Genomic DNA, 12,020 nt, shown 5'->3' with positions numbered 1-12,020 from the left:
TTTCTCTTCACATATCTATAGAAGCTTTTACAGTCAGTTTTTATGTTCCCTGCAAGCTTACTCTCATAATCTATTTCCCCCCTCTTAATTAATCCCTTTGTCCTCCTTTGCTGAATCCTAAACTGCTCCCAATCCTCAGGTTTGCTGCTTTTTCTGGCCAAATTATATGTCCTCTCCTTGGATCTTATGCTATCCCTAATTTCCCTTGTTAGCCATGGTTGAGTCACCTTTTTTGTTTTATTTTTATGCCAAACAGGAGGGATGAACAAATTCTGTAGTTCATCCATGCGATCTTTAAACGTTTGCTATTGCCTATCCACCGTCAACCCTTTAAGTAACATTCCCCAATCCATCCTAGCCAACTCGTGCCTCATACCATTGTAGTTTCCTTTATTTAAATTCAGGACCCTAGTCTCTGAGTCAACTACTTCACTCTCCATTTTAATGAAGAATTCTATCATATTATGATTGCTCCTCCCCAAGGGGCCTCGCACAACAAGATTGCTAATTAATCCTTTCTCATTACAGAATACCCAGTCTAAGACTCTGTCTTTGTACTAACAGTCCTCATAACGGGGACATCCATGTACCTCTGGTGTCTCTCCTCAATAGATGCCCATCTATTCTCTATAGCAGACCATCTATTTAGAAGAGTCACCATGCTCTGTTGAGTCTGGTGAGTTAACCTCCCTCTCCATGGCAGCACATTCATGCGCCATTGCCTCCAACATGGCATTACATATGTTTGAGATGGACTCCTCCATTCTCTGCACACTCACAGTTACCATGGATGCAATACCTGTCAGAGACCCCAGCACGTGTTGCTGAAGTTCCAGCACCACTCTCTTTCTGGATAGCCTCAGAGGCAAAGGTCTACATGCAGCTGAGCAGAGCTAGAAGCGTCTTGTGACCTCGGATGAGGACTCTCCACTGCTATCCCTGTCTCCACCACCTGCTGATGCTCACTTGTGAGCTGTGACGCACCAGGTGACAACACTAATCTATCTCGTGAATGACCCACTGAGGTGTGTGTATCTGCGCTGGTGCTGGGTGTGCACAATTCTGCTGACACTGCACCCTCAGAGGTTTCAATCCTCTGAGGAGTCTTCCGGCTCTTCCTCCTGGACAGTGGGGAGGGGTGCTCTCGATGGTCCTGTGGGGGAGTAAAGACATGAGTTAGACATGTAATATTAACGTAGCAGGCACATCAAATTGTGCAGATGATCAGAACTCAATCTGCATGAACATCAGATGCCATATCAGTCACACATGCAATCTAAATGAGAGGGTTGCAAATCTATTCTGTTACCAGCTTGCTTTACTGCGCCCATCTCACCGTCCCCCCACTTCCAGCTCCTCAGCACCTCCGATGATGTCGAGAGCAGCCTCCTCAGCGGTGGTCAAGTGGGCAATCGAAGGTGGCACTCCTCCTGCCCTGCCCTTCTCCGTCTTAATGTGGTCTCTCTTTTCCTGCAATGAGGGACACAAGTGGCGTTTGAGTGAGAATGTTGGCATGAGTGTAAAGAACCCATAGCATAGATGCTTAGAGGGAGACAAAGATGGACTGAGGTGCCAATACCAAGGGCCCTCACTGTGCGTTGTTAGTTGCTGTCATTGCATAACAGTGATGGCGAGTGTGAGGGGTGGATAGTAGAATGGTGGAGTGATTCTGTACATAGAGAGAGAGGGATGGTTAATGGTACAAGGGATGTAGGGTAAAGTGGGATGTGCAGAAGTACGTTGACAATGAAGAGTGCTGGTGATGAGAGGAGATGGAGAGCAGATTGAAGGTAAGTGTGATGTTATACTCACTTTTGCTGAGCGTAGCAGGTCATTGAACCTTTTGCGACACTGAACCTAGGTGCGTGAACACAAAGACCTGGCGCTAACCTCCTCAGCAATTTGCAGCCAGGCTGCCTTGGTTTGCCGAGGAGGCTTCCTACGTCCATTTGAGGGGAACAGAACCTCCTTGCGCCCTCTCACTCCCTCCACAAGAGCATGGAGGGAGTCATCATCAAATCTTGGAGATGCCTTTGGTCTTGAAGCAGTCATTTCGATATGTGCCACACCGAGAAGCAGCAGAATAGGATTGAACAACAACAACAACAGAAAATGCTGGAAACACTCAGCAGGCCAGGCAGCATCCATGGAGAGAGAAACAGAGCTAACGCCTGGCCTGCTGAGTGTTTCCAGCATTTTCTGTTGTTACTTCAGATTTCCAGCATCCGCAGTATTTTGCTATTATATTGAACAACAACAAGGCTGCATGGGCCCCTTAAATGCAGCTGGATGAAAGACATCAGCAGAGGCGAGCAACAGACCCGAACCCATTGATTGGGCCGGGTAGCGCGCACGATGGGCTTAATCAGCCCACTTAAGGCAAAATCGTTATTTCAGCACGGATTAAACTGGCAGCGGGACCGGAACCCACTGAACAGCCAACCCGACTCCAACCCGCCTCCACTTGGAAAATTGCGGCCTATCTCTCTCAGCCTTGAATATGCTCAACAATTCTGCATCCACAGCCCTTTGGGGTAGAGAATTCCAAAAATTCACAATCCTCTGAATGAAGAAATTCCTCCTCATCTCTGTCTTAAATGGCCGACCCCATATCCTGAGACTATGCCCCCTAGTTCTAAACTCCCCAGTCAGGGGAAACAACCTCTTAGCATCAACCCTGTCAATCAGAATCCCGTATGTTTCAAAAGATGCGGTATAGGATCGGCCGCCCGTTATACGCAGTGCCTGATATTCAGTTCTATTGCAGTCAATGGAGCTGAACATCAGGCGCTGCGCATATCGGGCGGCCGATCCGATTCCGCCCGCTTTGCGCCACCACCTGAGACGAACAGGGAGAGAGTTCCAGATTTTCATTGCCCTTTTTGTGAAAAAGTGCTTCCTGATTTCACTCCGAAATGTCCTAGCTTTAATTTTAAGATTATCCCCTCTTGTTCTGGATTCACCCACCAAAGGAAGTAGTTTCCCTGTATCTTCCCTACTTAAAAACTAAACTTCATTTAATTAATTTAATAAACTAAATGAGGTAAATAATTTGATTAACACTAAACTAATTAATAAAATAAATAAAATAATGGGAGAACAGGAGATGTGTTGCTGCTGCAATATGTGGGAGCTTGTGGACATTTTTGTCCAGGGTGACTACATCTGCGGTAAGTGCCTGCAGCTCGAGGAACTTTGGTTCCGAGTTCAGGAACTGGAGTCCGAACCGCAGACATTGCAAGGCATCAGGGAGGGAGAAAGGTACCTGGACCTTTTGCTCCAGGAGGCAGCCACACCCCTTAGGTTAAATACTTTAGAATTGACACGTGGTCAGGGACAGGAGGGTGTAACTGCGAGTGAGGCAGATACAGGGAGCCAGGAGGTAGTATTGCAGGAGCCTCAGTCCCTGCACTTGACCAATAGATTTGAGGATCTTGCAACCCTTGTGGCCAAGTGCGGGGACTGCGGGGAGGACGAGCAAACTGACCACGGCACCGTGGTACAGGAAGCCGTTCAAGTGGGGGGAGTAAAAAGGAAGGTGGTTGTAGTAGGCGACAGTATAGTTAGTGGGGATAGACATTGTTCTCTGCAGCCAGGAGCATGAGTCCCAAAGGCTATGTTACCTACCTGGTGCCAAGGTAAAGGACATCTCCTCCGGGCTGGAGAAGAACTTGGAGTGGGAGGGGGAGGATCCAGTTGCCATGGTCCACGTAGGTACCAACGACATAGGTAGGACTAAGAAAGAGGTTCTGCTGAGATAGTTTGAGCAGCTAGGGACTAAATTCAAAAACAGAACCACAAAGGTCATCATTTCTGGATTATTACCGGAACCACGAGCAAATTGGCATAGGGTCAATAGGATCAGGGAGATGAATGCGTGGCTCAAAGATCGGTGTGGGAGAAGTGGGTTTCGATTTGGGGGCACTGGTACCAGTACTGGGGAAAGAGAGAGCTGATCCGTTGGGCCGGACTACACCTGAACCATGCTGGGACCAGAGTTCTAGCGAATCGAATAACTAGGGAGGTAGATAGGGCTTTAAACTAAATAAGGTGGGGGAGGTTCCCAGTGGAGAAAATTCTAGAATGCTAAAAAGAAAAGACAAGGAAGCAGTGCAGGAAAGTGATTGCAGTAAGGATAACCAGATTGTGTCAGGAAGGGACAGAGTGTACATACAAAAGAGTGCACTAACAAATCGGGTCCGGGTAAGAAAAAATGGTAAGACAAATAGGGCCATATTACAAAAAAATGTTAAGATGTCTAAAAATGTTAAAAAGATAAATCTAACGGCACTGTATCTGAATGCACGAAGCATTCGTAATAAGGTAGACGAATTAGCAGTGCAAATAGATGAAAACGGATATGATATAATTGCGATTACGGAGACATGGCTGCAGGGTGACCAAGGCTGGGAGCTAAATATCCAGGGATATTTGATATTTACGAAGGACAGGCAAAAAGGAAAAGGAGGTGATGTGGCGGTTAGTAAAGGGTGAAATCAGAGCAATAGTGAGGAAGGTTATTGGCTCAGAAAATCAAGATGTAGAATCAGCCTGGGTGTAGCTAAGAAGCACCAAATGGCAGAAAACATTGGTGGGAGTTGTCTATAGGCCTCCAAAGAGTAGTGGTAATGTAGGGGACGGCATCAAACAGGGAATTAGAGATGCATGTAACAAGGGTACTGACATGAATCTTGCCATTCATGTAGAAATGACTTATGGAATAATACTGAGCAGCCTGCTGGTGGCGCTGTCCAGGGAGAGTATAAATACTCGGGCACGGGCCCAGCTTGCTCAGGACATTTTGTAAACAGGAACTAGTGAAGGACAACTAGACCTCCATGTTGTGAAACAGTTGATTAAAGCCTTGTTTAATACTTGGACCAAGTGCCTAGTAGTTTTCTTACGTCAATTTAATCAACTGGACATGCCCCACGCTCTGAGTGGTTTTGGGAACACTCAAATGGTAGAAGGGAACCAGAGGTAGTAATCAATCCATCATGGAGAAACTACTCCGACCCACCCGTCTTGACCTGGACCCGAATTCACCTACAACTGCTAAGGTATGGAAACACTGGTATCGCACCTTCAGCAACTTCCTCAGGGTGTGTGGTGAGAATGTTCCTGATAAGTTAGAGATACTTGCCAATTATGTATCCCCTCGTGTATTTGACTATATCGAAGACTGTGTAGACTATGACTCCACTATCCAAATACTACAGCAACTATATGTTAAGGCCCCAAACAAAATTTTTGCTCGGCATCTACTGGCCACAACTCGACAACAACCCAGGGAATCACTTGACAAATTCCTTCAAAAGCTTCGCAGGCTCAGCAAGGATTGTAATCTCAAAGCTGTCTTGGCTGAGCAGTACCAGAAGGAGTTAATTCGTGAATCCTTTATTAACGGAATTGCATCTCACTTCATACGTCAGCATCTGTTGGAGAATAAAACCCTCGAGATACAAGCTGCCTATGACCAGGCATGTTCCCTGGACTTAGCAAAAAAAATGCAGATGCCTATCATTTACCACGTGCAGGGACTGCTGCTATCACTTTTGGTGACTCCTCCAATGGGCCTCGGGCGGAAGCCCTCACTGATGATGACTCTATCCTAGCTAATGATGACCCTACCCTAGAAGCCCTCACTGATGATGACCCTGCCCTAGCGGCATCTTGGCAATCTAGAAGGAAGTGTTTCTTCTGTGGAGGTGCATTCCATTATAGGAAATTTTGTCATGCTCGTAATGAAATCTGCAATCATTGCAGTAAGAAAGGTCACTTTTCTAAGGTATGCCAGTCAAGAGCCTCTGTTAGTTTTGCAGCTGCTATCTATAAAACTGCTCCTCCCCCAAGAGCCACTACTAATGTTACAGCTGCTATCTATAAAACTGCTCCCCCTCCCAAGGGCTACTACTAAGGTTACAGCCAGCAAGGGTAAAACTGCTCCTCCTCCCATCACGGCTGTTTTTACCCAAAGCCTGTCCCATGCAACCACGAAGGTTTCGGTAAATGGACACATTTTGAGTGCACTAATCGACTCATGTAGCTCTGACATCTTCATCAGTGAACAGGCTGTCAGTAAGGTAAAACTGCGTATTTACCCCTCGGACAGGGAAATTGCAATGGCTCTGACGACACTGACCAACTCTTCTGGCTTTTGTCTTGTCGAGCTTATTCTCAATGGCCGCACTTATTTCTCCACCCGGCTCGGGTGCTCAAAAACCTATGCAGTGATGTGCTCCTGAGACAGGATTTCCAGAAACAACACAAAAGACTCACTTTCGAGTTTGGAGGGTCAAAGCCGGAGCTTACTATTTCCAAAGTACCGTTTTGTGCGCTTTCGGCGGCTTCGCTCGACGAGCCCTCCTTGTTTGCCAATCTTTCCCCCCGATGTAAGCCCATAGTCACTAAATCACAACATTTCAGCCAAGATGATCTATCCTTTATCGAGGCAGAGATCTCTTGCCTTCTAGCTGATGGTATCATTGAGCCATGTTCATCTTCCTGGCGGGCTCAAGTCGTCATTATTAAAAATCCTCTGAAGCAACACAAGAAACGTCTTTGCATCGATTACTCGCAAACTATTAACCAGCATACCGACCTGGATGCTTACTCACTACCACGCATCGATGACATGGTCAATAACCTTGCCAACTACAAGGTATTTTCAACTTTTGACCTAAGGTGCGCATACCACCAAGTACCGTTAAAGGACTCTGACAAAAAGTATACGGCCTTTGAGGCCAATGGTCGGCTTTACCAGTTTTGTCGCCTTCCATTTGGGGTCACCAATGGGGTGGCCGCCTTTCAATGGGCAATGGACAGCCTAGTCAAACAGGAGACCTTACCAGACACTTTTCCATATCTGGATAATATCACCATTGCTGGTCATGACCAGAAGGAGCATGATGCCAACATCCAGAAATTTCTTGACGTTCTCCGTCATCGCAACTTAACCTTAAATGAGTCCAAATCTGTGAAATCAGTACCATCAGTCAACATCCTTGGCTACTGGGTGGGCAACGGTGTCATCAAACCGGAGCCGGAGCGACTTCGTCCATTCAGGAGCTCCCTCCCCCTACGAATCTCAGCTCTCTTCATTGGGCCCTCAGCATGTTCATCTATTATACGAAGTGGATACCCCATTTTTCCGACAAGATCCAACCCCTGCTACACGCGAAGTCATTTCCATTGGAGGCAACGGCTATTTCAGCTTTCGACCTCCTCAAGCAACAACTTGAAAAGGCCACGCTTTGTTCCATCGATGAAAAACTCCCTTTCGTGGTCGAGTGTGATGCATTGGATGTGGCGATCTCTGCTACCTTGAATTAAGTTGGTCGACCCGTTGCATTTCTGTCCAGAACTTTGCAGGGTAGCGAGCTCCATTATCCTCCTGTCAAGAAGGAGGCTACGGCCATCATCGAAGCAGTATGTAAACGGAGTCATTTTCTCGCTCGTCGCTATTTCATGCTTATAACCGATCAGCGCTCCGTGGCCTTTATGCTGGATAACCGGAAACGCACAAAGATCAAGAATAACAAAATACAGCTCTGGAGGATGGAATTGGCCGCTTTTGGCTACACTATACTGTAAGATTTGTAAGATTTGCAAAATTTCTGCATCTCCCCGAAGGTTATCTATCTATCTATATATATAAAACGGTTGGTCCGTCTGTCTTTCTGTCTTTCTGTCTGTTTCTCTGTCTGTCTGTCTGTCTGTCGGTCCAGCTATACAATCATCAAAAGTTATAGAGCGTACCTACACATATGTTATATCAAAAGAAAGCTTATCATTAGGGGACTCTAATAGGCATATTTACTTTTTGGTCAGACAAAAATTGTTCGGACAGTATACAAAAAAGGTTCAAAAAATGGCAACATTCCGCTCATTAACATTGAGTGATGTGATGGTTGACCAATCGTACAGGGGATTAACCTGATGGTTGACCAATCGGTGCATCACGGGGGGCATTTCATTGCGTGTGTGGGTGGGCCTAATCCTTCTGAGTTGAGGTGAGTGGCCGCCATCTTGATTCCTAACTATTGATTTCTTTTTCCCACTTTCTGCATGTAAATATAGATTTCCAGCAAAAAAAAAGTTGCTTTTAAAAGAAAAAAAAATCCTTTTGCAAAGGGGACTTGGGCTTTCCCCCCTCTGCGGTGGATGAGCTGCCTGCAGGCCTCAGGCCTCGAAGCCTCAGCCTCTCCTCACCAGCCACGCCCGAGCTAGGCACCGCCCGTCCCGCCCCCGCGATCGCCGCCATCTTGGTAAAGGCTGGCGGCGCAGGACTGAGCCGAGCGTAGCCATTGCCGCCATCTTAGTAAAGGCTGGCGGGGCGGGAGTCAGAGCGCGCGTCAACGTCGGCCCGGAGCGTGACCTGAGCTAAGGTGAGTCCGGCCAGGCCTCACGCACTAGGCCGCGCACCGGCCGGCCCTGATCCGCACACGGAGGCTTCGGCTCACCGCGTCCGGGCTCTGAGGAAAGGCAGAGAAGAGGGGGAGGGAGGGACAGAGAGAAAATCAGGGAAAGACAGGGGGAGGGAGAGGAGAGGGGGAGGGGGGGGGAGGGAGAGGAGAGGGGCAGGGAGAGGAGAGGGGGGAGGGGGAGGGAGAGGAGAGGGGGGAAGGGAGGGGAGAGGAGAGGGGGAGGAAGGGGAGAGGAGGGGTGAGGAAGGGGAGAGGAGGGGGGGGAGGGAGGGGAGAGGAGGGGGGAGGGAGGGGAGAGGAGAGGGGGGAGGGAGGGGAGAGGAGAGGGGAGGGGAGAGGAGAGGGGGAGGGAGAGGAGGGGGGAGGGAGAGGGGGGGAGGGAGAGGAGGGGGAGAAGGAGAGGATGGGGTGGGAGAGGAGAGGAGGGGGGGAGGGAGAGGAGAGGGGGAGGGAGGGTGAGGAGAGGGACAGGGAGGGAGAGCTCGCCTTCTTCCTTCCTTCCTTCCTTCGCAGGGGTCGATCGGGCCAGGCCTGAGGCGCTCCTTCCCCCCCTCTCTCTCCAGGCTAATCCCAAACTAAATCCAGCAGTCTCTCTCTCTCTCTTCCCCCCCGTCTCTCTCTTCTCCCCCCAGTCTCTCTCATCTCCCCCCAGTCCCTCTCTCTCTCTCTTCCAACAACAACATGCCCTCAAAAAATCCTCAGCACCGCCGGGCACTCCAGCTAGTATATATAAAACGGTTGGTCTGTATGTCTTTCTGTCTTTTTGTCTTTCTGTCTGTTTGTCTGTCTGTCCGGCTATACAATCAAAAGTTATAGAGCGTACCTACACATATGTTATATCAAAAGAAAGCTTATCATTAGGGGAGCCTAATAGGCATATTTACTTTTTGGTCAGACAAAAATTGTTCAGAGAGTATACAAAAAAGTTTCAAAAAATGGCAACATTCCGCTCATTAGCTTTGAGTGATGAGATGGTTGACCAATCGTACAGGGGATTAACCTGATGGTTGACCAATCGGTGCATCACGGGGGGCATTTCATTGCATGTGTGGGTGGGCCTAATCCTTCTGAGCTGAGGTGAGTGGCCGTCATCTTGATTCCAAACTATTGATTTCTTTTTCCCACTTTCTGCGTGTAAATATAGATTTCCAGCAAAAAAAAAGTTGCCATCGCCGCCATCTTAGTAAAGGCTGGCGGGGCGGGAGTCAGCACGCGTGTCAATGTCGGCCCGGAGCACGACCTGAGCTAAGGTGAGTCTGGCCGGGCCTCACGCGCTAGGCCGCACACCGGCCGATTCGGCTCACCGCATCCGGGCTCTGAGGAAAGGCAGAAAGAGAGAGGAAGGGAGAGGAGAGGGGGAGGGAGAGGAGAGGGGGGGGGAGGGAGAGGAGGGGGGGAGGGAGGGGGAGGGAGAGGAGAGAGGGGGGGAGGGAGGGGAGGGAGAGGGGGGAGGGAGGGGAGAGGAGAGGGGGGGAGGGAGGGGAGAGGAGAGGGGGAGGGAGGGGAGAGGAGGGGGGGAGGGAGGGGAGAGGAGGGGGAGGGAGAGGAGAGGGTGGGAGGGAGAGGAGAGGGGGGAGGGAGAGGAGAGGGGGGGAGGGAGGGGATAGGAGAGGGGGGGTGGGAGGGGAGAGGAGGGGGGAGGGAGGGGAGAGGGAGAGAGGGGGGGAGGGGAGGGGAGAGGAGAGGGGGCAGTGGAGAGGGGGGGAGGGGAGAGGAGGAGGGGAGAGGGAGAGGAGGGGGGGAGGGAGAGGAGAGGAGGGGGGAGGGAGAGGAGAGGGTGAGGGAAGGTGAGGAGAGGGGCAGGGAGGGAGAGGAGAGGGGACGGAGAGGAGAGGGGAGGGAGGGAGAGAGAGTAAAGCAGGGAGAGATGGGGCAGGGAGAGAGAGAGGGTGAGGGAAGGAAAGAGTGAGGGGGTGGGACAGGGAGGGAGAGCACACCTTCTTCCTTCCTTCCTTCCTTCGCAGGGGTCGATCGGGCCAGGCCTGAGGAGCTCCTTCCCCCCCTCTCTCTCCAGGCTAATCCCGAACTAAATCCACCAGTCTCTCTCTCTCTCTTCCCCCCTGTCGCTCTCTTCTCCCCCCAGTCTCTCTCTCTCTCTCTTCCAACAACAACATGCCCTCAAAAAATCCTCGGCACCGCCGGGCACTCCAGCTAGTTATTAATAATAGGGACCCTGCATGGACATTTTAAATTAAAAGGGGTACCCAAGATGGCGTCCGTGCCTTGTGGCAGAAAGCCTGTGGGATTCCAAAATGGATTCTGCAGCGCAGACAGCTTGGGAGAAATCGAAACTAAGGCTGCAGGTTTTCTGTGAAGAGAAACTTTGTATTATGGAAGGAGACAGGACTCTGAATTATGTATTAGACTGAATTGGAGATGGATCTAATTCAGTGAGGCCTATAGTTAAAGCCATCAAACAGTCTGCATACATTACCGAAAACAGATTAACACAGCCATCGAGGTTTGGACAAGCCCATCAAGGAACTTTCAGGACAATCTAAGTCAATTATCGGGCCGGTAGATGCAATTACTGGCCATCTAAAAACCGTCAGTATGAATTGCTACCATTATTTTAAACTAGCCCGTCAAGTTTAAGACAAAGAACTAACCTGATTTGGTGCGAAGATAAGGGGTTTTCGACGAAGGTATAATTGAAGGCCTCGGGTAGCATTGAGTTGGTTTCAGGTTCATGAAGAGTTAGGGCAGCTAGTTCGTTTGTTCGGAGGAGGTCCGTAGAGTTTGTTGGTTGGTGTGCTGGTGCTGCTCCTCGGGCCCCTCGCCCTCGTGGCTGCCGCTCTTTTCCCCACCCAGTGCTTACCTCCTGGCCTCTGCCCGTGCCCTTTTCCCACTCCATCTGGAACTGCCCCGGCACCGGGTCGGGCAGACACAGACAGAGTCAGGCCAGGCGAGGCGGGACGCGATGAGGGGGAGAAGGGAAAACCACTGAGGGGCAGACCAGCTGGAGAAGACCAAACAAGGGGAGGTTTCGAATCATCGAGCCTTCAGCCACGGCCGACCTTCGAATATCTGCACACCCAACTCAAACTGGCGGCTGTCGACGGAAAACCATCCCTGCAAGGTAAAGTACCCAAACAGAGACTTTGACTTTGGGGTACTCGAACCTGGACAACGCCCTTGCAGCACCCAGAGAACCACGTGACGACGGCAGGCTCCAGAGAGCACCAAGAGCGAACCCCGAACCCCACCGCTGTTTTGAATTGAGCGAACCCCGTTTTTGATTGGTGAGCATGGATTCTGACCCCTCATAGCTTAATCTAGTTAGGTATAGTGGGTGGGATAAGGATAAGGGGATTGTTAAGATAGTTGTTTTCCCCTCAATGTGCCGTGTGTTCCCCATTCATTGTATAAGTGCATTTGCCTGTAATGTTATAGTGGTAACTTCTTTTTAAGACTGTATTAATTTTCCTGTTCAATAAAATCTTGGTTTTTGCTTGCATCCAAACCACCTGTCTACTCGAGTTTTCTGTATAGCTGCCTGTACCTAAGTCCGGTGTCTAGAACCCAGGGGCGTGGGAGCGATTCGAACTGCTCACAAACAGTCAGGGGCATAACTGACTGGGCACACACGCCACA

This window comes from Somniosus microcephalus, chromosome 7 (assembly GCF_052327205.1).
Source record: "Somniosus microcephalus isolate GS21.2 chromosome 7, FLI_Smic_1.0, whole genome shotgun sequence".
NCBI classification, from domain to species: domain Eukaryota; kingdom Metazoa; phylum Chordata; class Chondrichthyes; order Squaliformes; family Somniosidae; genus Somniosus; species Somniosus microcephalus.
The sequence above is the reverse complement of the archived record's forward strand: the minus strand, read 5'-3'. Positions refer to the sequence as shown.